The sequence below is a fragment of the Canis lupus genome, chromosome 13 (assembly GCF_048164855.1).
Source record: "Canis lupus baileyi chromosome 13, mCanLup2.hap1, whole genome shotgun sequence".
Classification (NCBI taxonomy): Eukaryota; Metazoa; Chordata; class Mammalia; order Carnivora; family Canidae; genus Canis; species Canis lupus.
Genome location: NC_132850.1, coordinates 58,974,259 through 59,001,726, shown reverse-complemented (window position 1 = coordinate 59,001,726; position 27,468 = coordinate 58,974,259). Strand labels below are relative to the sequence as shown.

Genomic DNA, 27,468 nt, shown 5'->3' with positions numbered 1-27,468 from the left:
GGAAATTTTTTTCAGACCGAAAACAAAAAGATACTTTTATTCTCTAAAGTGTCACTCAGTAGCTCACTCTAAAATTCTGTTTCCTTTTCTTTTTTAAGATTTTATTTATTTATTTGAGAGAGATAGAGCAGGAGCAGGAATGAGGAGTTGGCGGGGGGGAGGGAGAAATGGGGAGAAGCAGACTCTCCATTGAGCAGGGAGCAGGATGCTGGGCTCTGATGGTCCCAGGATCCTAGGATCATGACCTGAGCTGAAGGCAGATGCTTAACCCATTGAGCAACCCAGGCACCCCTAAAATTCTGTTTCGAGTGGTAAGATTCAGGTGTGTCGGTGGCCATAGAGGAAATAAAGACTAAATAATTGTCCAAATCTAGAGTTAAAAGAACAAAAAATGGGCAGATGAAATGTAGGAAGCAGATTAACACGTGGCTCTAATTTTCTCCAAACCAATTTCTTAATGAAAATGAGACTGTTATTAAAGGAGAGAGAAGCCATAATCACCGATCAACACTACCAAGAAATTTTGCCCTGGTACATTTCAGTTTTGAATCAAACTCTCTCCCTAAATGAGAAAATCTGAACTGAAAAGTGCTTCTGCAAAGGAGATTATAGTAAGAATTTTTTAGAGGCTGTTTTAAACAAGTAATCCCATTTTGAGTCTTTGTTTCCTCCAATCCCATCATATCTTGTAGGTAGGACTGAGATGATCCAATAGGGGTGAATTGCTTGGCCTCGCTGGACTTTTTAAAAAACGGGAGAAAAACTGTGATTGCTATTAGAAGAGACAGATAAGGCAGCGATAAAGGAAATGTGGATGAAGAGCATATGACAAAAGTTGCACACACGAAAAAATAGCAGAGGAAGAGATCAAAGTTCTCCGTGACTTCAAAGAAAATAGAAAAAACAGCTTGAGCAGCATTCACACACACACACATTTACGTCTACACAGACACTTGCTGTCACGCATTCACATGCCATGATGCAAACAAGTAAAACACAGTATGTTTGATAAAAACATGGTCAGGCTAAGATAAAACAAGCTCTTCTGTTAAATATCTCCCTTTACAAACATAATAAATGACATGCATATGCAATTCATCTTCTTTCAGGATGTTGTATTTCCTCTTGGGAAATCTTCATTTGCTAACCACAAGCTCAAACGTGAACCATTCTCATAAGATATTTCTCATTTTCACTTCCCTTCTTTACAAAGCTTCATTTGCTTTCTACCAACACCATCAGATGTCTTAATTACTTTTGAATTCTTAACACCATTAAAATGCCTACAGTGTTTGATGGCAGAGATCATGACTTAAAAATCTGCATCTCTTCTTCGACCAGAGCAGTTTCTAAAACTCTCATGGTAGGTGCTCAATAGATAATAATGAATCGAAAACATGGATATTATTTTAATTTTACACCTCTAGCATAATTTCCCAGAATTGGTAGATTTTTTTTTTTTCTCTCTCCCACTTCCCATGAAGATTGGAGAAGTATTTTCGTTATTTTTAATCAAGATGTATGGAGAATCTCAGAACTGATCATGTTGTTTTCAATAAGCAAATATAATTAGGAGAAAGTCTTTCACTAAACATTCATTAAATCAAACAAAACTACTTCTTTTTCCTTAACTTTACACCCAAAGATCCTTAAAATTGTCTTTTGTGCATCTTCAGAATTTGATCTGACCAAAATGGGTGATTCCATGTCTATAAATAACTTACTTTTGACAAGGGAACAGGGTTATATAATAAAAAGTATTAAAAAAATTACAAAAATACATCATGACATAAAGTTCTAACATAAAAAGAAATGTATGAAATAAGTGTGGCAAATAAGCTTAAGTAAAATATATAATCCCCTGAATGTCACAAGAGATTTCCTCATTTTGCCATGTGATTTTGTGGTTGTTTTTCAGAAGTGTTTACATTGGTGGTTTAAGGCCATGATATACACTCATTTATATAACAGTATATTTAATTTAATTTAAATTTTGTGACTGCTGTATACACATAATTTTTATTTTTTAATTTTTTTAATTTTTTTTTTAAATTTATTTATGATAGTCACACAGAGAGAGAGAGAGGCAGAGACACAGGCAGAAGGAGAAGCAGGCTCCATGCACCGGGAGCCCGACATGGGATTCGATCCCGGGTCTCCAGGATCGCGCCCTGGGCCAAAGGCAGGAGCTAAACCACTGCGCCACCCAGGGATCCCTGTATACACAGAATTTTTAGAAGTCAATTATTTTTTCAGGACTCAGAATAGAAGCTACTATTCTGTTTCCCAAGGATCACCTCCCCTCAATTTTTGCTTTAGAGAAGGTTATTTTAAACTTGTTGATTAGTTTATTCTGCTATTTTCTTATATACTTTTAATGATGACACGTTTCTAATTGTTTTTGTTTGTTTAAAAGCTTAAGATACTACCAATTTACTTTTTATCACAAAATTAGAGGATTTAGCTCTCTTATAATAGGTGTCCTCTCTAGCGGCCCAACAAAAAATGTATATCAACGTTCTCTTCTTTCCAGCATTTCCTTATTATCAACATATAATTTTAGTTTATGTAATATTTTATGTTTAGAAATACTGAAATTATATGTTTTTTTTTCCAAAACTGAAGTGTACAGTGTATTTTCTTACAACTGCAATGTTATTTTTACCAGGAATTCAGGTTATTCTATATCTTAAAATGGATTCTTACATTTTACATATGAACCAAATTCAAACTCAAATTCTAAAATGAAATTGTAAATACACTTAAATCAATTAACAAGCACAGAATAATTTATGGGTTTTTCTTAATCAGCATATATCTGTGCATTTCAATCCTCCTACTGTCGTCATGATTTGTACTTGAAATCTACTTTCCACTTTAATCCAGACCTTCACTTGCCCTTGGGAATTCCCATCCTTCTCTTTCAAGGTCAACTTCTCTTTTTCTCCTCCCATGTCCCGTCTTGTTTATGCCATTTGTTTTATTTGATGTAGTTACTAACAATAATTAGGAAAGTATATATTTTGAGGAAGTCCTTCTGAAATGTTTCTGATTTCCTTTCCCTCTCAAATGATAATTTGTTGGATACAAAACATTTGTTGGTTCTAGATCTGAAAGCATTTTCTCTGTGAATTACAAAGGTTCCCTAGACCTCTAGGACTACTATTGATAGATCCTATGTCACTCTTGATCCTTTCTGTGTGAACCCTTCCCCTACAAACCCCTTATCAAAAGGTTTTAGAATTTTTAATTTGTGTTTTTAAAAAAACAAAAACAGGAGGCTACGATATGTGTTAGTGTGGACCTTTTTTTAATCTATTTTTTTGTCCAGGTTTTTCTATCTGCATACCTATGACCTTCAGTTCTGAAAAATATTCTTATATTAGTTCTTTGACCATTTCCATCCTCCATTTCCTCTAGTCTAAAATTCTGGATTTTTTAAATAGTGAATTTTCTAAAATTGTTATCTTTTTCTTTTTTTTTAATTTTTATTAAAAATTTTTTTTTTATAAATTTTTATTTATTTATGATAGTCACAGAGAGAGAGAGAGAGGCAGAGACACAGGCAGAGGGAGAAGCAGGCTCCATGTACCAGGAGCCCGACGTGGGATTTGATCTTGGGTCTTCAGGATTGTGCCCTGGGCCAAAGGCAGGCGCCAAACTGCTGCACCACCCAGGGATCCCAAATTGTTATCTTTTTCTGTTTTATTTTCTAACTATATTCTTCTGTGCTCTGCTTTCTGAAAAGTATACCTTGAAATCTTTTTATACTCTCTAAATCTTCATTTTTATAGCACACTGTTCTGTTTTTCATGAAAGTAATATCTTCTTTTACTTATCCTTTTTAGGATGTCAGTTGTCAGATTTTCATGGGATGTTTTTCCTACTATGTGTACTATATTGAATTTTTTGTTTCCTTTTAGTTTTTTTTTTTAATTTTTAGTTTTAGTTTTTGTTTGTTGGCTAATTGATGCATATTTTGTTTTTCACATCAGGATTTCTTCAAATAACTGGTTTGCTTGATTTCTTCAATAACTGGTTTACTTTTTCTTTCATATTTAAGAGTGAGACACTCAAAGGTGCTGAAGATTTGTGAGCATAGGTGGGACTTAGTGACTAGAGAGCTTAATACATTAACATGCTGGGCAGACATTCAGCTGTTTAGTTTGGGGAGTCCCAGTAGTCAGTATATTGGACCAGAGAGGGATTTTCATCTTTTTTGCTGGTAGTGGTAGAGGTAGAGATGAAGCTAGAGTATGAGGAAACCAGGTAAAAGACTGATTCTGTGTTTCCTGATAGCCAAGTGAAAGGAATTGGGGCAATTGATCATAGACTTTCACATAATCTTTGTGTTTTTTTACACAGCACTCCAGTCTTCCCTGAGTTTCAATACCCTTTACCCAATGTATTTCTGGTTGCAAGACCTGCAGAGAGTGAAACTTCAGAACTGTAGCAGGTAAGGGAAGAGGCTGTAATTGTTTTATTGGCAGGATTTCAGCCATAAGTCATGGAAACCATGTTTTGAAATAACACCTGTACACCTGCCTTCAAATGGATTTAGGCCCAGAAATTTCTTTAATCTTACAGACTTCTATTGTGTGGTTCAGCTTATTTCTACACTGTCTACTCTTTATTAGGCATTTAGGTTTGGTTTCTCAGTTTCAAAATGCCAGTTAACACATGTGCATCTAAATTGTTTATGGAGCTCTTCTTTTTTTACATACAATTCTTATGCCTACATTCGCTCAGCCACAGATTTTATTCTCGTAAATTCATGTATCATGAAAAAAACATGTTCAAATAATAGTCTTTCTCTCAGTATAAAATATCATGGGGGTCCATACATACATTTAATAATTTTTCTGCAACTACTTCTGAAAATAAATATAACTAAACACAACAGAATAAATTTTCTGAAGTGAGAAGCTGCTACAGTATAATCACGATACTAAATTTTGCATCAATTGGATACAAAAACTTTTGTAACAAATTAGAACAAAGAGCTTCTTACTTAATAAAATAAAATATTAAACCTATTTTATATAGAGAACATTATATCATAAGAATGTTTTTCTTATATTTGTCTATAAATAAATGGCACCATGTGCTTCTGTTTAAAAAAAAAACAAACATGTTTTGCTTCTATTCATGAGACTTGGCACAATTGCCTAGATATATATTTTCCATGTGAATTTTAGCCTTATGTGGGTTAGACTGTGCACTTTTAAGTTTAATAGATAACTATTTTTCTCGATAATACCCTATCCATTTTAGCAAGTAATTCATTACATCTTATTTTAAAGCATGTTTTTTTTGGTGAAGAGACAAAAGCAAAAATTTTAACCTAAAAGATACTCAGAGCTTTTTTGTTAAATTTGCATTGACCTTCATTTTATGTATAAGATAAATTTCAGAAACACAAATAGAAGTTTTTACTTCACTGACTTATTCTATAATCAGAAGCACATAAACTATAAATGGAAAAAGGCATAGCAATGTATAAATTGGAAATGAGAAGAGAATTCAAATAAATAATTAGTGTCTTGGTTTTTGAGGTAATTTATGTCCAAAGTTCATATAAATATGTCCTGATATTTTTGACAACAAGCAGGAATGATAGAATACAATATGAATGAATATGGAAATTATTCTATTAAGTCCAAATAAATATAAAAAAAGCAGTATTTACTTGTATGGTTATTATTGTTATAGTCCCAAAATAAAAATAAGTCAACAATGGATGTTACTCCATCTTGGTTAGAAGTGTAATACTACATTTATTTTATTTTATTTATTTATTTATTTATTTTAATTTTTTTTTTATTTTATTTATTTATGATAGTCACAGAGAGAGAGAGAGGCAGAGACACAGGCAGAGGGAGAAGCAGGCTCCATGCACCGGGAGCCCGATGTGGGACTCGATCCCGGGTCTCCAGGATCGCGCCCTGGGCCAAAGGCAGGCGCCAAACAACTGCGCCACCCAGGGATCCCTACTACATTTATTTTAACAGAAAAAAAAAATTTTCAAAGGTTGACATTAGTTATAGTTAAAATACGATTTCTGTGAAATTAAAAAAAAGATTTCTGTGAAATTAACTAATGGACAAAATTTCTTATCATAAATAGAATGACTCAAAGGTTAAAAACAAAATTTGAGTGAAGCCTTAGCTTAATGTTTATTTTGTAGAATTTAATACAAATTTACAATTTAAACATTTTTAAAATTATCGTTATTTTTCTTTTACCCCAATTTACAAAAAAAAATATTTAAGTGCCAAGTTATTTTTAATCCATAAAAATATTTTCTGATATTTTTCTTTAAAGCCAGATGTGTCTGGGGTGCATGGGTGGCAAAGTTCATTGAACATCCAACTCTTGGTTTTGGCTCAGTTCATGTCTCAGAATTGTGAGATGGAGCCCTGCATTGGAGTTTGTGCTCAGTCTGCATAGGTATCTCTTTTCTTTTCTCTCTGCTCCTCGTTCCAGCACTCTCTCTCCCTCTCTAAACTAACTAAATATTTTAACAAAATAAAAAAAAACTACGTATGTCAGTCCTTTGCTAAACTACTGTGTATTAGAAGGAATGTTTTTGCCCTACACTTAATTACATAAGCCCCTGTAGGGAAGTGAGAAATTTTCCAATATCCTTTTAAGGATCTTTGGCTGGGACTGAGGATTAATCTGACATAAAACAATAGAAGAAAAGGATACACATTTTATTGAACTTTTACATGTAAATGTAAAGTGAGAATTAGGGACATCAAGTCAATCTCAATATCAGCTGCATATAACTGTATAGTACAAATTGTGGCTACAATTTTATAGAATGGTCTGGCTGTTTCTGAAGACATTGGAGAGCTTGAAGAAATAAAATGATAAGCTCAGGGCTTTGACTTCTCAGCTAAAAGAATGAACAGAGACACAGAGGACTTTGTGGAGATATTAAGACAATATCTTATTCTCTATAAGTTCAGGACATCTATATCTGCTAATAGGCTATTTGTTTCTTACCAAAATCCATGTATTAAAAAATTAATACCCAAAGTGATGCTATTAGGAGATGAAACCTCTTGGGTGTTATTAGCTTATGAGGTTAGAGCCCTCATGCATGCGATTAATGCCCTAGAGAGGTACTTCATTCCTTCTGCCACAATAGAATATGACCAAAAGACTGATCTAAAGAGGGCCCTCATTGACCATGCTGGCCCTCTAAACTTAGACTTCCATCTCTCAAAACTGTGAGAAATAAATTTCTTTTATTTATTTCCCAATTGATCCAATCTATGGCATTTTCTTATAGCTTCTGGAATAGACTAGGAGAATATCTGAGCATCAGGCCCACTACGATTGTAGTCAATGCTGAAGTCATAAATCAAGTTTAATATGTAAGCTTGCCAAATTTCTTAAGCCAAGGTTGTGGCATTAGTAGAGTAAGATGAAGTAGCTCAGACTTGGTTTGAGGATATTAATGTAGATTTAGATGAATTGAAGACCTTTGAAAACACAAATCACTCATCTCTTTTGGACTCCAAGCCCATAAAGTAAGTCTGATCCCAAGAGGAGGATTATAAAACCTTGAGCAGAAAAACATGGCTTACACACCCAAGGAATTGAAAGATCTTGCAAGTTTTAACAGCAAGCATCTTATGAGTTTATATGGGAATGAATTGAGGAGTATTAAGCTGGAGGATAAGGATGAATTTGGCTGAAATTATCTATATGCAGACAGCTCATCATATTTAGGGCTTTAATGTACTATTTTTGGCAGCTGGAAGTAGCCTTAGCACTTTGCTTGATTCGATACATGTAGCCTAGGTTTAACAGTCTCATTATCTACATCAAATTATGTTAAGATTCCTGAGCTCACTTGGTTTATTGTGGAGAAAAAAAATGTGAAGGCACAAATCATGTGTTGGATTTATTATGTAAAGCTCACCTACCTTCCACCAATAGGTATTGACAGAAGGGACTCTGAGGATAGTCCTTTCTCCAAGACATTGAAAAATGTATTAGTGATAGGAGCACGAGCATTCACGGAAAGCTCCTTAGATTGTGAATAAGAAAAGGAAATCTCACTTTTGAAATGAGGGTCCCTCTTCAACTGTAATAGTGGCATTCTGGAGTGACAGAGGTCAGGTCACTGTGATTAAATATCAGAGACAATGTAGGTAAAATGACTTAATCAGAAGCATGGATGGGATGGTAATTTTTGGTTTGACATCCAAAAATCTGTAACTGTTAATGGCCCTCAACACCTTTAAAAATGAGTAGATGGCAGTAAAATAAAATCTTATTTTGAAATAAGACTTTATTAAAATAAATGTGGATTGTGCATGGATGCTTGATTTGAATTCCCGTAATAGGAAGTCATAGTTGCTAAACTAGTTCCTACATCAAACCAGTAACTGACCCACCTCTAGTCAAGAACCACCACACCACCACACATATATCCAGTAGATCTTCCTCCAAGCATCCCACAGAGAGACCTGGAGCTATATATCAGAATAGCCACTCTGGTGACCTAAAATTATCAGGAATAAATTGATGCTAACACTGGGTAGATTCTAATGCCTAAGTATCAGAAATACTATGTGGGCATCATTGGTGCGAGTGAATATTCGTGAACACTGAATGATAAGTACTACAGAAGCTTTGTCCAGGTTCTGTAGTACAGTAATTCTCACAAGGAAATTATATGATTTGAATAGATCTATTTTGTAAACCCCAGAATGCCTGCATTTGGCTCCCTGAAAATGAAGATGCTGTGAAAGAAAGGAAAGAGTTAAGTAGAAGATCTCCAAATTTCTCTTTTTTAAGAAACTATAAGCAACACTTTACTCCTGGAGGAATTTCAGAAATTAGCATCAATACCTAAGACACACAAGATAAAAAAAAGTGGTGATTTTCTCAAATTTTCCACTTGACTGACATGTTTGGCTGGTGCATAAACCACATCGATTGCTTGTTACTTAAAACTTAAACCTAGTTGCTGCTTCACATATTGTACTTTTACTAGATCAACTCACAATTCATTCCCTGTAAAGCAGTGCAAATTATGGTTTTTTTCCAAAGCAATTAGTAGGGATGAGGAGAAGCACTTCACTGTCATGGGGAGGAATAACAGTAAGTACCTTGGCCTGTCTTATCTCAGGGCTGTATCAACTCTCATGCTGTCTGTCTTAAAAGAGTCATAGGGAAATCAGTTATCTGAATATTCTGCAAAAGTCACGGTGTTCCCCTCTTGGTAAATCAAAATGACGGGATCTGGTAAGCAGAAAGTAGCTACTAATCAGATACTCTAGTGAAACTGATGCATGCTAGGGGTAAAAGACAAACAAAATGAAAATTATCAAAGTTTCTAGGGGCCCACCAGTTTTGAATGTGTAGGGAAACGCCCTCTAAATTGAAAGACCATTTTGTACTGCCTAACACTGAGAAAGTGGAAAATTTCATCTTCGGTCTCTTCAGATTTTAGAGGCAACATAAACCACAATGGGCTTCCTACTCCAACTCATTATCCACTAACTCCTTTAGCTGAAAGTTTTTGAGTGGAGTCAAAGAAAAAAGTAAGGCTCTGTAGGAAGTTCAACTGAAATAAAAGTTTCCTGAAAATTATGCCTCATAAGGCAACAGTTACAATGGTGGTCTCACTGCCAATCATATAAAGGATGGCTCATGGATCTTTGGTTCGTTCCACTACAATATTTTTTAGCACAGATTCTGAAGATTTTGCAGCCAAATAATGCACTTCATTAGTGAAAATTATTCTTTGTTTGAAAGGCATCTCTTGTGTTTTTCCTCAGTCCAGAGAGAAACTGAACATATGACTGTGATATAGCCTGACTATGAGACTTGAACTGACATCATGAATAAAGTGACCTTTAATCCACTGAACCATAAAATTGATCTACAGTGTTAGTTTTCTGCTACAAAATTAGCCCATAGTGAAATATTTGGTGGAATATTTGGAACCTGTAGAACTCACTGGAATACCTCTTAGTACTTCCATGACCGAGTTTAGAGGGAATACACAGCAGCTCGATAAATCAAGGATCACTGAAGCCTCAGATCCTTCAAAATGGAGGTTTGAGTCAACTTACCAGGCAAAAAAACTAGACAAGCTTACATGCTGGCTATGTGCAAAGTGGTAGATAAAGTCTAGTAAATGCCAACTGCAGTCTCCTGGCTAGCACAAATATGTAAACTATAGGGACACCTGGGTAGCTCAGTGGTTGAGAATCTGCCTTTGGCTCAGGGTGTGATCCCATCCTGGATTGAGTACTGCATTGGGCTCCCTGTGAGGAGCTTGCTTCTCCCTCTGCCTGTGTCTCTGCCTCTCTTTTTCTCTGTGTCTCTCATGAACAAATAAATAAAATATGTATTTTTTTTTCTAGGTATACTTCTATGAGTTGTATATTAGCCAAAATTTTATTTTTGTCCTTCTCTCAATGTGTGGAGTTCAACTACCAAATTTAGACCTTATGGGGAGAGTTTGGACATCACACTGGTTTGCATATGTTGCCTAATGAGAGTTTGGGTTTTTTGTTCTTAGGGAATAGATGAGATCACCTTTGTATGATAGATATTCATCTAAGACTGAGTACAAAGATAAAGAGATAGACTAATATAAATAAGTTATGTAATATGGTTTTCCAGTTCCTGAGTTTCATCTTATTTTTGAGTGTCATAATCATTAAGAGTTTATCTTAAGATCAGAGTAATATTTGCTATCTATTAACAGTAAGTCCTAGAAGCACAGACTCTGTCTTATTTACTAGGATAGGTATTTCCATGTAGTTTCAAGTAATTTTAGGTTTTAAATCTCATTTCTTCTGTTGATATAGTATTGATATATTGATCTACTTGACATATTACAGTCCACTTACTGTAAGTATTTCTTAGATTTTTATATCTCTAAATCATGTTCTAAACTCTCATAAACATAATACAGATATGAAAATGTCAAAACATGTAAAATATAGTAGAACCAGCTATGAAACATACTTTATTAGAGGCTTAAGTAATTCTTTAATTGCTAAATCCATGGAAAACTATTTTAAGCATAATAGGTTACAAAGAATGACTCTAATTTTAGAATTTGAAAGAACTAGTCAATATTAAGTTTTTTAATTTAAATTGATTAAATTAAGATTATGTAGATAAACTTGAAAAGGAAATTTCTACAAATTTAAGTGACAATCTTTATCTTCTTTTAAACTTTATCATAAAAATCAATGAAGAGATGTTATATGCAAATGGGTAGTGCTGAGTTGTTCTCACCATGCACAAGAAAGCCAACACTATGATGTCTAAATAGTCCGCGGCATATTCAAAAAAAATGTTCCTCTTCTGTCTCCATGACATTTTGGTTCAGAATGCCATACTACTCATGAATAGTTACTATTTACACACTACAGATTATATTCAGAAATAAATGATGGCATGGTTCCCAAATCTATACATGATAGTTGATCTCTGTTCATACTTACACTGCAAAAAATAATCCAACAAATAAAGTGAGTGTGACCTTTTAAATCATCTGAAGATAATTCTGACAACGTTTGGTAGAAAGATTGAAATTTCCCACTACTGAGTAATGGAGTTCTCTGTCTCTCCTTTTTTTTTTTTCTTTTTTTTTTTTTTTTTTTTTTTTAAGAAATGAGAGGTTTCAGAGATTAAAGCTGCTGCAGCAATGGAAGCCAATCTATTATCAACAGGAATGTCATCACTCTGAATCACTTTATGCCTTGTCACTTCTTCTGACATTCTTGTTGAAGCTAACCGTAGCAACAAGCTGCAGAGCTGACATTTATGCTTTTGTCATGATGAGTAGTCCTACTAAAGTAAGCTGCCAAAAATTCTAAAAAGAGAATAAAAACATGTTCATGTTAACTAACAAAAGACTCTAATGAATAAAATCTAATTACTGAAATCCACTGGAAAAAATACCTCTAACCTTGAGAATCACACAAGTGGAAAAACCAACTGAAGTTTCATTCCACACTGGTAGAAAATTGTGGAAATTCATGTTTTAAATGTTAAAATACTTTAAAGAATATTTTCAGTCCCCTTTTACAGTATTTTATTCCATTTATTTTTTGAAATTACTTAACGTAAGTATATTATTCTCTGAGGAAAATGGGTTATATTTATTGGAGATTTTTCCTCCCTTTAAAATAAAAGTGGTTATATTTTTATGCATCTCTGACAGTAGTGAATGCCTACCTTGCCAAAATATGTATTTAATGAATGAGTAAATAATACAATGATGTATGAAACGTTATAATAGCATCTGTGGTTTATTTATTGTAGTCCCCTAAATCTTCAATTTGCTCTATCATCCTCTATGATTTATTCTATACTCTTCTGAAATGCTACATTTACCTATAGAAATAACATTTTGGCAAATGCCTCCCAGGAAGAAAAGAGTTCTATTAGATAATTACTCTAAGATCATTTATATAAGATGGAAAAAATATGAGGTAATTACCACAATTCTCATTACAAATGATACTCCATATAAAATATATCTTTATGTTTCAGAAGTACATTTGCAGAGTGAGGTCTAATTGCCTATTATAGCCTTGGCTTTAATTATAGGTAAAAAGAGTTTTCCTCACTCATATGAGTTCTTATCTTTTATTTACATATAAAGCAAAATTTAAAATACTACAGTATTCTTATTGAAATACATGTACTTTACAATACAGATAGCTATTTATTAACCTAAAATTTTACATCTCCAAAGGTGGTAATTTTGGTGGGCGGATGTTACCTAAAAGCAATCGGTGCATTTGTTTCTGGGATTATTTTCTAAATAACAAATTAGTCATCATCTCACATAGACAAGCTACAACTTTTGGGACAGGCCTAAGCAGCTTTTTTTTGTTTTCTGAAAAATGGCATGAGCTTTTATAGGAAACACATGATATAAAATGACTTTTAGTTAAGAACAGAGTTTTTGTCAGAAATATAGAAAAGTCATTCTTCCTTCTTCGTGAGTAGCATAGACAAGAGATATTTAAGGTGATTGCTTTGTTAATAGTATCCCATTTGGAATAATTTTGGATCACTGTAGTTATCAAGTGCTTCAATGCAAAAGCATTAGGATAAAAAGAACTTGTGACCAACCCTATTAATAAGATCATCCTTGAGGTGCCTGGGTGGCACAGTTGGTTCAGCATCCAACTCCTAATTTCAGCTCAGGTCCTGATCTCAGGGTCATGAGATCAAGCCCCTCACTGGGCTCTGCACTCCGTGCAGTCTGCTTTAATTTCCCTGTCCTTCTCCCTTTTCCCCTCCCCATGTTCTCTCTCCCTCTCTCTCTCTCTTTCTTTAATAAATAAATAAACCTTAAAAATAGAAATCATCCTTGGTACTTTTTAAATGTTGTATTATCCTAAAATCAATATTTAAGCATTTTATGTTATGATTGCAGTCGTGCTGGGGGCTCTAACACACGGGAAATGTTTACCATGTCATTTCCTGAGAAAGCATTTTCAAGTATCTTCTTTCAATTCAGTGCCTGGAATACGGATGCCTAATAGAGAAGAACCAATTAGCATATGATGATAATAAGCTCTGTTGACATCGTATATACATTATATCACTGTTCATAAATATCTTATTGGAATTGTGGGATTTGGGCTATCAGGGAACACAATTTAGATATATTTAGTAAATTAGGAAATCTTGGAAAGTAGGAAGTGATAACACTGATATTTAAGTCAGGATCCATCTGACTCCAATGTTTTATATTTATCAATATTGCTAGTGTGATAATTATTTGTATACACAGGCATTAAACACACTAGCATGTACTTTAGACTTCATTCGCCTTTCGATGTAGCAGATTTTGATACACAGTTGTCTAACTGTCAAGATTACATACTTCAGGTGGATAGATAATAAACTTAGTGACATCCTATGTGTCTTTGGTTATATAGGTCACAAGACATTATGTCAGCCAAAGGTGAAGAGGGGGATGGTTGTTCTCATTTTCAAATTTACATGCCTTCTTCCATTCTTTTGTTGTATGGGCTTGACATGTTCTTGACAGTGTTACTTATGTGCATCACAAGTGTTCAAAGTAGAATGACTTACCTACAGAAATCTGACCTCCATTCATATTGGCATTGAATAATGTGCACTATTGGGATTGGTACTAAAGAAGTGACCATGATCTCTATGCACCTGCAATGAAGCAGTTTATCCCATTCAGATGCCTTGGGAAGAGATGCGTGAAATATATTCTTCTTGCTTAAAATTGTTGAAGATGCACTGGTCATTATTAAATTTTCATGCATAACAGCCCATGGAGAAATAGATTTTCATTTCATGGATGGTCTGCATTCTTCTTTCTTTCTGTTGAAAAGAAGTCATGTATGCTTTTTTTGGGAATGACATTCACAAATTTTGCATTTGAATTTCCTGATCATTCACTGTTTTGGCTGTTAATCATTCATTCATTAAAAAAAATATTGAGAGCTTATTATGTGCTAGCAACGTCTCTAAGTACTGAGAATACAAAGCAAATGAAGAAGTCCTAAAAAACTGTCTTCGTGAGGTTTGTATTTCAGTAGGGAAGAAAGATAAGAAAAAAATATTAATATATAAAGGAGAAAAACAAATTGGCTAAGAAGGATGAATATAGGAGGTTTCAAACTTCAGGATTTGAGGGAATAAAATATCATATAGGATAGCAACAGGAATGGCATTTAATGAGAAGATGACTTTTGAAAAAACACATGAAGGGACGCCTGGGAAGCTTAGTGGTTGAGCATCTGTCTTCTGCTCAGGGTGTGATCCTGGGGTCCTGGGATCGAGTTCCACATGGTGCTCATCCCAGGTAGCCTACTTCTCCCTCTGCCTGTGCCTCTGCCTCTGTCTCTGGTTTTCTCAGGAATAAATAAATAAAATCTTAAAAAAAAGAAAAGAAAAAAGACATGAAGGTCCATATTATTATACTTTGATATTCTATTTATAACTTGTATTAAATAATTTATTAAAGACACATAGCAGCTTATTAAATGCATTTTTTAATCTATGAGTATTATAATACCTATCGACCTCTAGAAATCACTTCCTACTTCTCAGAGCCTCTTAGTCATTGTGATCCAAAATCACTGATGTTCTTTCAATTCCTCAAAGTCAAGAAAGATTTTTTTCTACTTAGGGACTTTTACACTTACTGCCTTTTTCCCCCTCCTCATCATTATGGTTACTTTCTTAAATGATCATTCCATAATCCTCCCACATAAAAGAAGTTTTCTTTTATAATCTAACACAAGCTTTCTTTTGTTTGCTTAAAAACACTTCAATATCTTTAATCATGGCTTTTCATATTTCTACTTCTTATGTCAGTTTGAATATTTTCTGTATTTCAAAATAAACACCCACTTTATTGAAGCTGTTAGTCCCTGGCAAACATTTGTTTTGTAATGTTCCTTTCATCTTCTGAAAATATTAAAACACTGATGAAAGAAATCAAGATGATGCAAAGAAATTGAAAGACATTCCATGCTCATAGGTTGGAAGAACAGATATCTTTAAAATGCCTATACTACCCAAAGCAATCTATAGATATAATGCAATCCTTATCAAAATACTGAAAGTATTTTTCACAGAACTAGAACAATCTTCAAAATTGTATGTGTGCACAAAAGACCTTGAATAGTTAAAGCAATTTTGAAAACAAAACAAAACAAACAACAACAACAAAAAAAGACAGGTGCCTGGGTGGCTCAGCTGGTTAAACACATGACTCTTGATTTCAGCTCAGTTCATGATCTCAGGGGCATGGGATCAAATCCCACCTCTGGTTGTCTGTTTATCGAGGAGTCTTCTTGAGATTCTTTCTCTCTCTCTCTGTCTCTGCCTCCCCTCTCCCAAATAAATAAATAAATCTTAAAAAAAAAAAAGAAAGAAAAACAAAACTGGAGGCATCACAATTCCAGATTTCAAGTTATATTTAAAAAATGGTAATTAAAACATTATGGTACTGCCATAAAAATAGACACATAGATAAGTGGGATATAACAGAAACCCCAGAAATGGACCCATATGGTTAACTAATCCTCGACAAAGCAAGAAAACATATCCAACGGAAAAAGACAATGTTTTCAACAAATCGTGTTGAAACATGCAAAAGTATGAAACTGGACCAACTTTCTTTCACCGTTGACAAAAATAAACTCAAAATGGGTTAAAGACTTAATGTGAGACAGGAAGCCATCAAAGTCCTAAAGAAGAAAACAGGCAGCAGCCTCTTTAACTTTGGCTGTAACAACTTATTAATATGTCTCCAGAGGTAAGAGGAAAAAGGCAAAAATAAACTATTGGGACTACATCAAAATAAAAGCCTCTACACAGTGAAGGAAACAGTCAACAAAACTAAAAGTCAACCTGTGGAATGGGAGAAGATATTTGCAAGTGACATATCTGGTAAAGGGTTAGTATCCAAGATATACAAAGAACTGATACAAGTCAATGCCTAAAAAAATAAATAGCCCAATTAAAAGTGCACAGAATTTAGACAATACTAATCAGCCACTAAAAAAATGAAATCTTACCAGTTTCAACAATGTAGATGGAACTAGAGGGGACTATGCTAACCAAAATAAGTCAGTCAGAGAAAGATAATATATGATTTCACTCATATGTGGAATTTAAGAAACAAAATAGATTGTCATAGGGGAAGGGAGGGAAAAATAAAATAAGATGAAATCAGAGAGCAAGACAAACTATAAGAGACTCATAACTATGGGAAACAAGCTGAGGGTTGCTGGAGGGTAGGTGGGAGGGGAAGGGGTAATTAGATGGTGGACATTTGATGTAATGAGCACTGGGTCTAACATGCAATTGAAGAATCACTAGACTCCACCTCTGAAACTGATAATTCACCATAGGTCAATTAATTGAAATAAAATAAAAATAGGCAGAAGACATGAACAGACATTGCTCCAAAGAAGACATACAGATGGCCATCAGACACATGAAAAGATGCTCAACAACACTGATCATCGGGGAAATGCAAATCAAAGCTATAGTGACTTATCACCTTACACCTGTCAGAATGACTGAAAAAAAAAAAAAAAAAAAAACCACAAGAAACAGCAAGTGTTGGTGGAGTAGTGGAGACAAAGGAACACTCTTGAACCATTGGTGGGAATACAAATTGGTGCAGCCACTTTTGAAAACAGGATGGAAGTTTTTCAAAAAGTTAAAAATAGAACTCCCCTATGACTGAGTAATTTGTACTATTGGCTATTTTCCCAAAAAATACAAAAATAGTTATTCAAAGAGATACATGCATCCCCATTTTATGGCATCATTATTTATAATAGCCAAATTATGGAAGCAGCTCAAGTGACCATCAAAGGATAAGTGGATAAAGATGTGGTACGTGTGTACAATGGAATATCATTCAGCCATAGGAAAAAAAATGAAATCTTGCCATTTCCAAAAACGTGTATAGAGCTAGAGAACAATGCTAATCAAAATAAGAGAAAGACAAAGACCATATGATTCCACTCATATGTGGAATTTAAAAAACAACAACAAAAAATGGGCAAAGTAGAAAGAAGAGAGAGACAAACCAAGGAACAGACTCTTAACTATAGAGAACAAACTGATGGTTACCAGAGGGGAGGTTGGTGGGGGGATCTGGTGGGAAATAGGGGATAGGGATTAAAGAGTATACTTCTCAGGGCAGCCCAGGGCATGATCCTGGAGACCCGGGATCGAGTCCCATGTGGGGCTCCCTGCATGGAGCCTGCTTCTCCTTCTGCCTGTGCCTCTCTCTCTCTCTGTGTCTCTCATGGATAAATAAATTAATTAATTAAATTAAAAAAAAAAGAGTACACTTATCATGATTAAGAAAAAATAATGTTCCTTTTCATTCTTTTACTCTCTGTTGACTCTGTAATGATCTCTTTCACTTTTAATTTTAGTAATTTGCATTATCTATTTTTCTTTTATAGTCTAATTAAATGTTTACCAAATCACTGATGTTTTAAACACAAATTTTTGTTTCATTGATTTTTTTTTTGTTTTTGTCTTATCATTGTCTGTTTTATTTATTATTACTTATTTGTCATTTAATTCTCTGTGATTTTCGTATTTCTTAAGGGGGAATCATATATTTTATATTTTTCTTTTCTCCATTATAACATTTAAAGATACGACTTTCCTTTCCTTTCCTTTCCTATCATTACACACATCCCCCCCAATTTTTTTTTTTTTAATTTATGATAGTCACACAGAGATAGAGAGAGAGAGAGAGAGAGGCAGAGACACAGGCAGAGGGAGAAGCAGGCTCCATGCACTGGGAGCCCGACGTGGGATTCGATCCCCGGTCTCCAGGATCGCGCCCTGGGCCAAAGGCAGGCGCCAAACCACTGCGCCTCCCAGGGATCCCATACATCCCCCCAAAATTAAGATGTTGTGTCTTTCTTATCATTCAACTTAAAATATTTTCTAATTTCACTTGTATTTTTTCCTTTGGTCCATTAGCTTTTAAGAGTATGTTAATTTACAAAATTTAGGTATTTTTCAGATACTATTTTTTATGGATTTTTAATAGGATCTCTTTTGCTCAGAGGATAATCTATAAAGAATTTAATCATTATATATTTTATGAAAGAGCATCTGGCCTATCATGGTCAATTCACTTGTGAAATTAAAAGGAATGTTTATTCTGCTACTGCTGAGTCCATGTCAATAAGGTCATGTTAATGTCTTTTATAGCCTTTTTGTGTACTAAACACTGTCAGTATCTAAGAGAGAATTATAGAAGCTCTGAATATATTTTGCATTTTTCTATTTCTCTTTCAGTTGTAGCTTCTTGTATTTTCAAACCCTTTTATTAAAAGTATATATATTTGGTGCTGTATAATACTTTTATTAACTTAATTGATACCTTTGTTGTTATGAAATATCCTTTTATGTGCATTGTAACATTCTTCATTATGAATTCTATTTGAAGTATATTAACATAGACATTCTTGATTTTGTATAATCAGTGTCTGCATGGCATAACTTTTTCTACCCTTTTAATTTAGGATATACGTTAGTATTATTTTTTTTTTTACAGTCTCACAATCTCAGCATCCTAAGTAATGTGCTTTGTATCTTTGTATTCAAATTAATAAATGGTATGCATAGGCTTATATTGATCAGCTTGAAATTTATTGTCTTTCTTTAGAGTATTGACTTTTGTTAAGTGATTTTTTTTTTAATTTATGGATAAGCTTTACTCTTTCAAAGTTTGTTTATAAGCGGATTTTATTTTATTTGCATGTTATGTTTCATGTTATGTTATTTTGACCAAGTAGAATATGTTTTATTCTAAGGCCTTTTTATTTTACTCCCAAGTCAGGTACTTTTTGAAGTTTATACTAAATGCCCCATGTCTTCCTTGAATGTTTCCAGCTCTTGAAACTTGGTAGTTCTTCATTTCATGGTTTTAACTTGAATAAGTAAAGCATGCAGAGCTATTCTGGTTCCAACATCATGATTCATGCTTCCCTATCATAGCACACTTTTATTCCATACAACTTAGACATTTTCTACTCTAACTCTACAAGGCACTTAATGTTAATCTTCATTTTTTTTCTATATTTTTCTTTTGCTTTATATTCTTTTGTCTACTTGCAATTCTGGAACTCCTTCTTCCATTTTATGCTTTTAGAGAAATTTTACCAGTCTGTCTAGAATCTAATGAATAAAATGAGAACTCAATCTTTTAAAGAGAAAATGAGAAAATGCTCTGCATCACTGGCCATCAGGGAAATACAATTCAAAGCCACAATGAGATACCACCTCACACCAGTGAGAATGGGGAAAATTAACAAGACAGGAAACCACAAATGTTGGAGAGGATGTGGAGAAAGGGGAACCCTCTTGCACTGTTGGTGGGAATGTGAACTGGTGCAGCCACTCTGGAAAACTGTGTGGAGGTTCCTCAAAGAGTTAAAAATAGACCCGCCCTACAACCCAGCAATTGCACTGCTGGAAATTTACCCCAAAGATACAGATGCAGCGAAATGACAAATACCCACCATTTGCTTCAACATGGGTGGAACTGCAGGGTATTATGCTGAGTGAAGTAAGTCAATCGGAAAAGGACAAACATTATATGGTCTCATTCATTTGGGGAATATAAAAATTAGTGAAAGGGAATAAAGGGGAAGGAGAGAAAATGAGTGAAAATATCAGTGAGGGTCACAAAACATAAGAGACACTTAACTCTGGGAAACGAACAAGGGGTAGTGGAAGGGGAGGTGGGTGGGGGTTGGGGTGACTGGGTGATGGGCACTGAGGGGGGCACTTGGTGGGATGAGCACTGGATGTTATGCTATATGTTGGCAAATTGAACTCCAATAAAAAAATTAAAATAAAAAAAAAGAACCTGGGTGTCCAAAACAAGAGAAATCTGTTTTCTCACTGTCCTGGAGGCTAGAAGTCTGAGATCAAGGTATAGTCAGGATTAGTTCTTTCTGAGAACTGTGAGATATAATCTATTTTATGTGCCTCCTTTAGTTTCTTATAGATCACTGGCAATCTTTTGACTATTCTTGGCTTCTAGAAGCTTCATCTCAATTGACATCTTTCTCTTCACATGATACCCTTCTGTGTGCTTGTCAGTATCCAAATTTCCTCTTTATATAATGTCAGTGATTAGGCCCCAACCTAATGACCTCATTTTAACATGAATATCTATGTTAAGACTTTAAAGACCAATATGTTGGCCATATTTTGAGGTACTGGAGGTTAGGACTTTAATGAATTCTGAGGGAAAACCATTTATCCCATGAAAAGTGGGTATAACAGATGTATATCCAATAATATAAAGAAATAAATTGATACAAAGGGCATACCCCAGATGTTCTAGCTCTTAACAAAGCATCACAGCAGATAACAAATTCCAAACTGAAATATTTACTCAATGATATGGAAATTTGACAGCACATAACACCTTAGCACAGCCATGACATAAATAAGGGAATGTTATTACAGGGCACAGAAGGAAAAAAAGAACTCCATGAAAGTATTGTCCCTTGGGTGTATATGGTAAACTTATGACTGAAAGATAGGAATAACAAATTTCTTAGGGTATTTCACATAGTGATTACTTGTATCTATTGCTTATCTATCTATCTTAGATTTTATCCATGAGTGATAGTGTTCCTGCAGAATAATGAGTAACATTTTTTTTCTATTCTAAAAATATCTTTCCAAATTATTCTCTGTGCATGCTATAGACGATGAGAATGCTAGAACCACTTTAAATTTGCTTTAAACGTTTTGTTTATTATATGTGATATTTGTTATTTAACCAAAGGTTTTTAAATTACATCTACTTCCTCCACTAAATTTTACTTACTCTCTTCCTATAAGGATAATAGACATGCCTTTTTAAATGTCTTTTATTCATATCTTTATATTAAAAACATACATACTTCACTTTAAACAAAATTATTTTCTGTCTGGAATCCTAAGATTTTATATTAAATTCTAACCTCTAAACCATTCTGTGTTGTACCATCTTTATATATTATCTTTATGCTACTTTCTTACTAAAACTCTTTCTTGGGAATATATTTATAGTTTTGAAATCTTGATAATTTATTCTTTAGCTTCTTGGAAAGAGAATCCTAAAAGGAGTTTTAAAATAAAATGTTTATGTATTCCATTTTACATGAAGTGTTCTAAAAACATTTTTTATCATTTTAAAATTAAAAAAAACCTTTTTTCTTAGAGCAGAGTGTATACACACACACACACACACACACACACACACACACACAAATTGTGTTCTGTGAAACCCAAATAAGCAACTTAAAAGGTGCTATGTTAAGAATCTTTTAGATTTTTTTCTTTTAGCTTTTTAGTAGTTGCACTAAACTTTGTCCTTCAGTATTGTCCTGCAATATTGCTTTTGTTTTAAAGTTTGCTATGGAGTTGGAACTCCCTGACACTTGGCCCATGTACTTGGCCTTTCCTCCAAAAATAAATCTCTTCCAAACATTTAGGTATCAAATTGGATGATTCTGACAGTTTCTAAGTATATCTGGTCTAAACCTGCATTCACTGACCGTAGATATATATGTAAGATGAATTTGTATGCACTGAGATCACTGTAAGACATTCTTGGGATAAATTATATTTCCTAACTGATTCCCATGATCCCTAAGCCTACCCAGCAGACTGAATGGCACTCTGTGTTTGAGAAAACATTATAAGTACAGAGTAATGTCCAAAAATTCTAAGATTGGTTTATTTCTCTTTCTCTAGAGCCCTGTTACTCAATTAAAGAGTCTTTGGTCCATAGAGGAAAGGTTAGGACTGAGACTTGTGGTATGTATATTTGTAGTGTGATTGGAAAATCTTTTCTGGAGATTGTATAACTTTCCCTTAAGAGGTGATGATGAATCTGTGACCTTAGTCATGTTGAGAAATTGGAGGATGGACCATTAATTTTCGTGGCAATTAAAACTATCTCTATTTGAAAGACATCCAGTTTCAGCTGTATAAATTAAGTGGTCCCTAAGTGCATTATCTAATTATTTTAGTTATTGACACCTGAGCATCCTTTAATCACAGCCACAAATCTGTTTTTTAAAGCTGAGATCTAATTTATCTCTGGCAATTATAAACTACCATTTGGATTCTTGGAGTCTCAGTAGTCTCAGAATAGCATTTAGTATCAATGCTAAAAAAATCAAGGAGTGAATATCAATGGTAGCATCTTTTGCCTTATTTCTAGTCTTCAGTAGGTAGAATTTTTAATGCTAGTGCTTTCCTCATCAAGTTTCTCAGTAGTGTAATCCAAGTCGTCTGTGGAGGGGAATTTGAAGAGATACAAAAGAATCACATGTAAAGTCCCCTCAAACATTCCTATCTCTCATGCCATTTTCTCCATTTCTTTCTCCATTTTCTCCAAACATCATATGGTTTTACTCATACAGGGAATATAAGAAATAGTGAAAAGGATTATAAAGAAAAGGAAGGAGAATGAGTGGGAAAAATTAGAGAGGAAGACAAACTGTGAGAGACTCCTAACTCTGAGAAACGAACAAAGGGTAGTGGAAGGGGATGTGGGTGGGGGGATGGGGTGACTGGGTGAAGGGCACTGAGGGAGGCACTTGATGGGATGAGCACTAGGTGTTATACTATACTTTGGCAAATCAAACTCCAATAAAACATATATACAAAATAAAAAAAAAAATAAGGAGGAACTCAATGCCATTTCAAGACCCAACAAATTTGCTGAATTTCATAACATACTCAAGCAAATAAAGGAATTCTTCCAGAAAGACCCAAATGAGATCTCTGTGCTAATGTCAGTGGAGTTTGAGGAGCTTCTGAAGGTTTGAGAGAATCCAAGCGAAGAGACATGGAACTTGGTGAAGTTAACAGATAAAGAGATTATGGTCATTACCTCCATGTCCATGACTGTCAACCCTAAATACATTAACCTGAAGGCCTCAGGAGAAGCTGGATTATATAACACACCTATCCATCGTTGAGCAGTTATTTAACATTTCTACAGAAGGGATGAATGCCAAATACAAGAGATACCTGGAGATGATGCTTGACTACCTCTGAGATCACACGATCGAGCGAGGCTGCTCCAAGATCAGATTGAACTTTTTGTAAAGATCCATAATGAGTTTGAGAAGTGAGAGAATGGTATCTTTCCTGGGTGGCCAGAACAGACAAGCCGTGTCCTGATCCATGCTGGAGCCCATCTTGACCTGTCTGCATTCTCTTCTATGGAGGAGTTGGCCCTTGGTCTGGACAGATTGAAATCTGTACTCTTCGCTTTAGGCCTGAAGTGTAGTGGGACCCTACAAGAGCAAGCTCAGAAAACGTACATCACAAACAGGCCAGGACAGGGGAAAAGCAAGAAGTAGAAAAGTAGAGAAGTAGAAGTTGAAGCAGATCAGTGAGAGTGAAGGTGAAGATGAAGAGGATGAGATCATGGATAACCCCCAAAACCTGACCCTTGGCTGGGATGGCAAACCCATTCCCTACTGCATAGGTATAAGACTCATAATCTAAGCTACAACTGTGAGATTTGTGGAAATTATACCTACCAAGGTCTATACGTACCTTCCAGGGGCACTGTGTTGAGTGGCCGTGCCCATGGCACGAAGGGTTTGGTCATCCCAAACACTGCCCACTTTGCCAATGTGACACGGGTTGAAGGTTCTGTTCCCTGTGGGCCAACCTGAAACTACGGAAGGCATCAGAATGGTGGCAGCCTGACACTGAGGAAGAATATGAAGACTCCAGTGGGAGTGTTGTGAATAAGAAGATCTGTGAGGACCTGAAGAGACGAGGACAGCTCTAGTGTTCAAGGACGTATCTCAGCTTTGGGGCTTGCCCAGGCTTACCTAAAATCTGCTTCTTCTATTTCTCCCAACCAAATGTTCTCAAAGACTCTGCTACTTAGTCTTACGGTCTAGCACACATCTTGTAAAAAACAAGACATACTGGCAGATTGTAGAGTTGAGATGTGTTCTATCTTTGTTTCACATGAAAAGATTCTGTCAGAAAATTCAAAAAAAGTTTTAAAAAGTAGGTTATGTTTTATACCTCAGCTTCATTGGGAAATTCTATCAGAGTCTATTTGTAGTCAACTAATCAAGCAAGGAGCTGGACAAATTACATATAGATTTAGTATTTTTGGTATGTGGACTCATGCTGATAAAGCACCACGTATAAAATTATGTATTCCCTTTCGCGTTCCTTTCCCACCTTGGTGAAATCCGTGCATACATCACAAGATTATTATAAACATTAGATGGGTTAATATTTGTAAAGCTCTGATAAAAATGTCTGTCATACTATTGTTAGGTAAGGTCTTGCTAAACCAAACTTTGTACGGTATAGAGAAGCCCTTTAGCAATTGAGGTCTTTTTTTGCTCTTTGTCCTTTTCATCTCACACTTTTTTCTGGATGCTTTTCTAATTCTTTCTTTCAATTAAACACATTCACTGTTAAGAAAAAAAAAAATCAAAAGCTCTCTCTGGAAAAAGGATTATGGACGTGCTATTCTTTTATCATTTGGCATTTTCTTACAACTAACTACTAAGAGCCTATAACAAAGTTATATGCAAATACAAGGTATTGTCCTTCAAAAACATCAGAAGATAAGACCAAATTAGGATGTAATATGACAAACATTAAACAATAATATCAATAGGAATGATCAACCGAGAAAAATGTTTGTATGTTGGAGAAAATCAAGAACAGATTTATACTGAATATGACATTTATTCTAGTTTGTAAGTAATAAAAAAGTTTTTTTTTAACTTTTAAAAAGTTTATTTATTTATTTATTTATTTATTTATTTATTTATTTATTCATGAGAGACACACACACAGAGGCAGAGACATATGCGGACGGAGAAGTAGGCTCCATAGAGGGAGCCCCATATGGGAGTCGATCCCAGGACCCTGGGGTCATGACCTGAGCAAAGGCAGACACTCAACCCCTGAGCCACCCGGGCATCCCCAATAAAGAAGATATCAATGAGAAGATTAAGGTAATTCAATGTAACTAGAGCATGTGCTATGTAGGAATGTCGAGAAATTCGAGAGCTAGAACCAAAATGAATGTTCTATGAATATATAAATACTTCCATGTAGTGTATTTGATACCAACTCTTATTACATATGTGATTATAACCAGCTACAGGTAATGGAAGCTAAACTTCTAGTGGACTAGATAAGGCATTTATTTTATATCTAACATCACAGTATAGATACGTGGAGGCTGAAATTGGATGCTGTCAAAAATCTTTTTAATAAACCAGTTTCCGTCTTCATTCTGCCAATCTTAGAATATGAACTTTCTTCTTCATTTGTGGTGTCTTGTGAATGTACTGAAGTCTGCTAAATCTATCGATTCTTTATTCAACAGAAGACAGAAAAAAAAAGAACATAAGAACAGTACTAAATTCATCTACATTTTGTGAAGTATGATTATCAGTAAAATATATTTTTTAAATTCTCATCTACCATTAATTTAGAACCATTGCTATTGTCTCAACCCCAAGTTATCTTATAAATGTTTTTCCCAATTACTTGGCAGTATTCCACTTACATTTCATTGGTTAAACAAAATATCCATCACTAGCTGCAAAGAACTTTGGTAAATCATTATTTATCTGGGCACACTGCTGTCCTGACAAAGATAGGAAGAAAGGACAATAGATATTGGATAAGAATTGTCATGCTAGGCTTTCATTTTTGCTAACAAATCTATGAGCCTGTTGAAAATTCCAAAAGTGATTTTCTCTCAATAAGACAATTTTCTTGTCTTTTAATGAATGCTTTCCTTTGACTTCATGGCTCTACCTTCAATTATGGATTACAGCAGTTTGCTTAATATGTAAGACTTGCTGCTCTGTAATTCAGAGGATTCAAGCTAAATCTCTTACTATAGACAGAAACAGTATTGATGAATTGTCCATCCTTCAGTTCAATGTGCATTCTAAATGCCAAGCTATAAATTTAAAACAACAGTCATTCAATTTCAATTAAATTATTTAAAAATTCTTGACTATTCCATGAAATCTCCATTATATATTTATCTATCTTTTGCTAATCAGATCTATGATATCTGCTGCTGAGCTAGTTATTGGCTTCAAACTGCCTCTTTCAAGAATGAAGAACAAAGTTAAACCTTCTCATCTATTGTCTTTGTAGTTTTTTTAAATCTTGTATGCTTGTCAACAATAAAAATAGTCTTTAAAAATACCCCCAATTTTTATATCAATTATCAGCAAAATGTTTTTAACATTAGAAATGCATGTGAAACACTTGTACTATAAATCATATGCCTGTACTACTATGATCAAATGACATGTATCTTACAAAACAAACAGAATAAGAATAAAATTAATGGAATTTCCATACTGAGCTAATACACACTAATAAAGAGTTTATCACTATTAGGGAGAATGTGAGTTTTTAAATGATCTTTCTTCCAGGGACACCTGAGTGGCTCAGTGGGTTAAGCACCCAACTCTCAATATCATATTAGATCATGATGACAAGGTTGTAAGATTGACCCCTGCATGCTCCATGCTGGGTGTGGGGTCTGCTTACAACTCTCTCTCTCTTTCCCTCTCCCTCTGCCCTTTTCCTACCCTGTGTGCATGCACTCACTCTCTCTCTAAAAAAAAAAATATAAAAATATTAAAAAATAGTCTTTCTTCCAATATTAAATATTTATTGCTTTATTGTTAACTATAGAATCGCTATGTTCCTTTTGCCACAAGCTGGCAGAGAATATACATATAAGTGTAGAAATTCACCTCTTATTTGCTTATTCTTTGTTGTGTTTTCATTCTTAGTCATTTCTTGAAATAATCCTTTAAAATTTATGTAAGAACAATATGATATAATCTATATGTTCATGTACCTACTTACAGATAAACTGTAAGATTTTTT

The 27,468-nt window shown here is 34.5% G+C and overlaps 1 pseudogene; it reads left to right on the top strand.

Annotated features, from left to right (window-relative positions):
- Positions 1-4,256: 4,256 nt before the first annotated feature.
- LOC140602300 (splicing factor 3A subunit 3-like) lies at positions 4,257-24,358 on the top strand (annotated as a pseudogene).
- Positions 24,359-27,468: the final 3,110 nt, after the last annotated feature.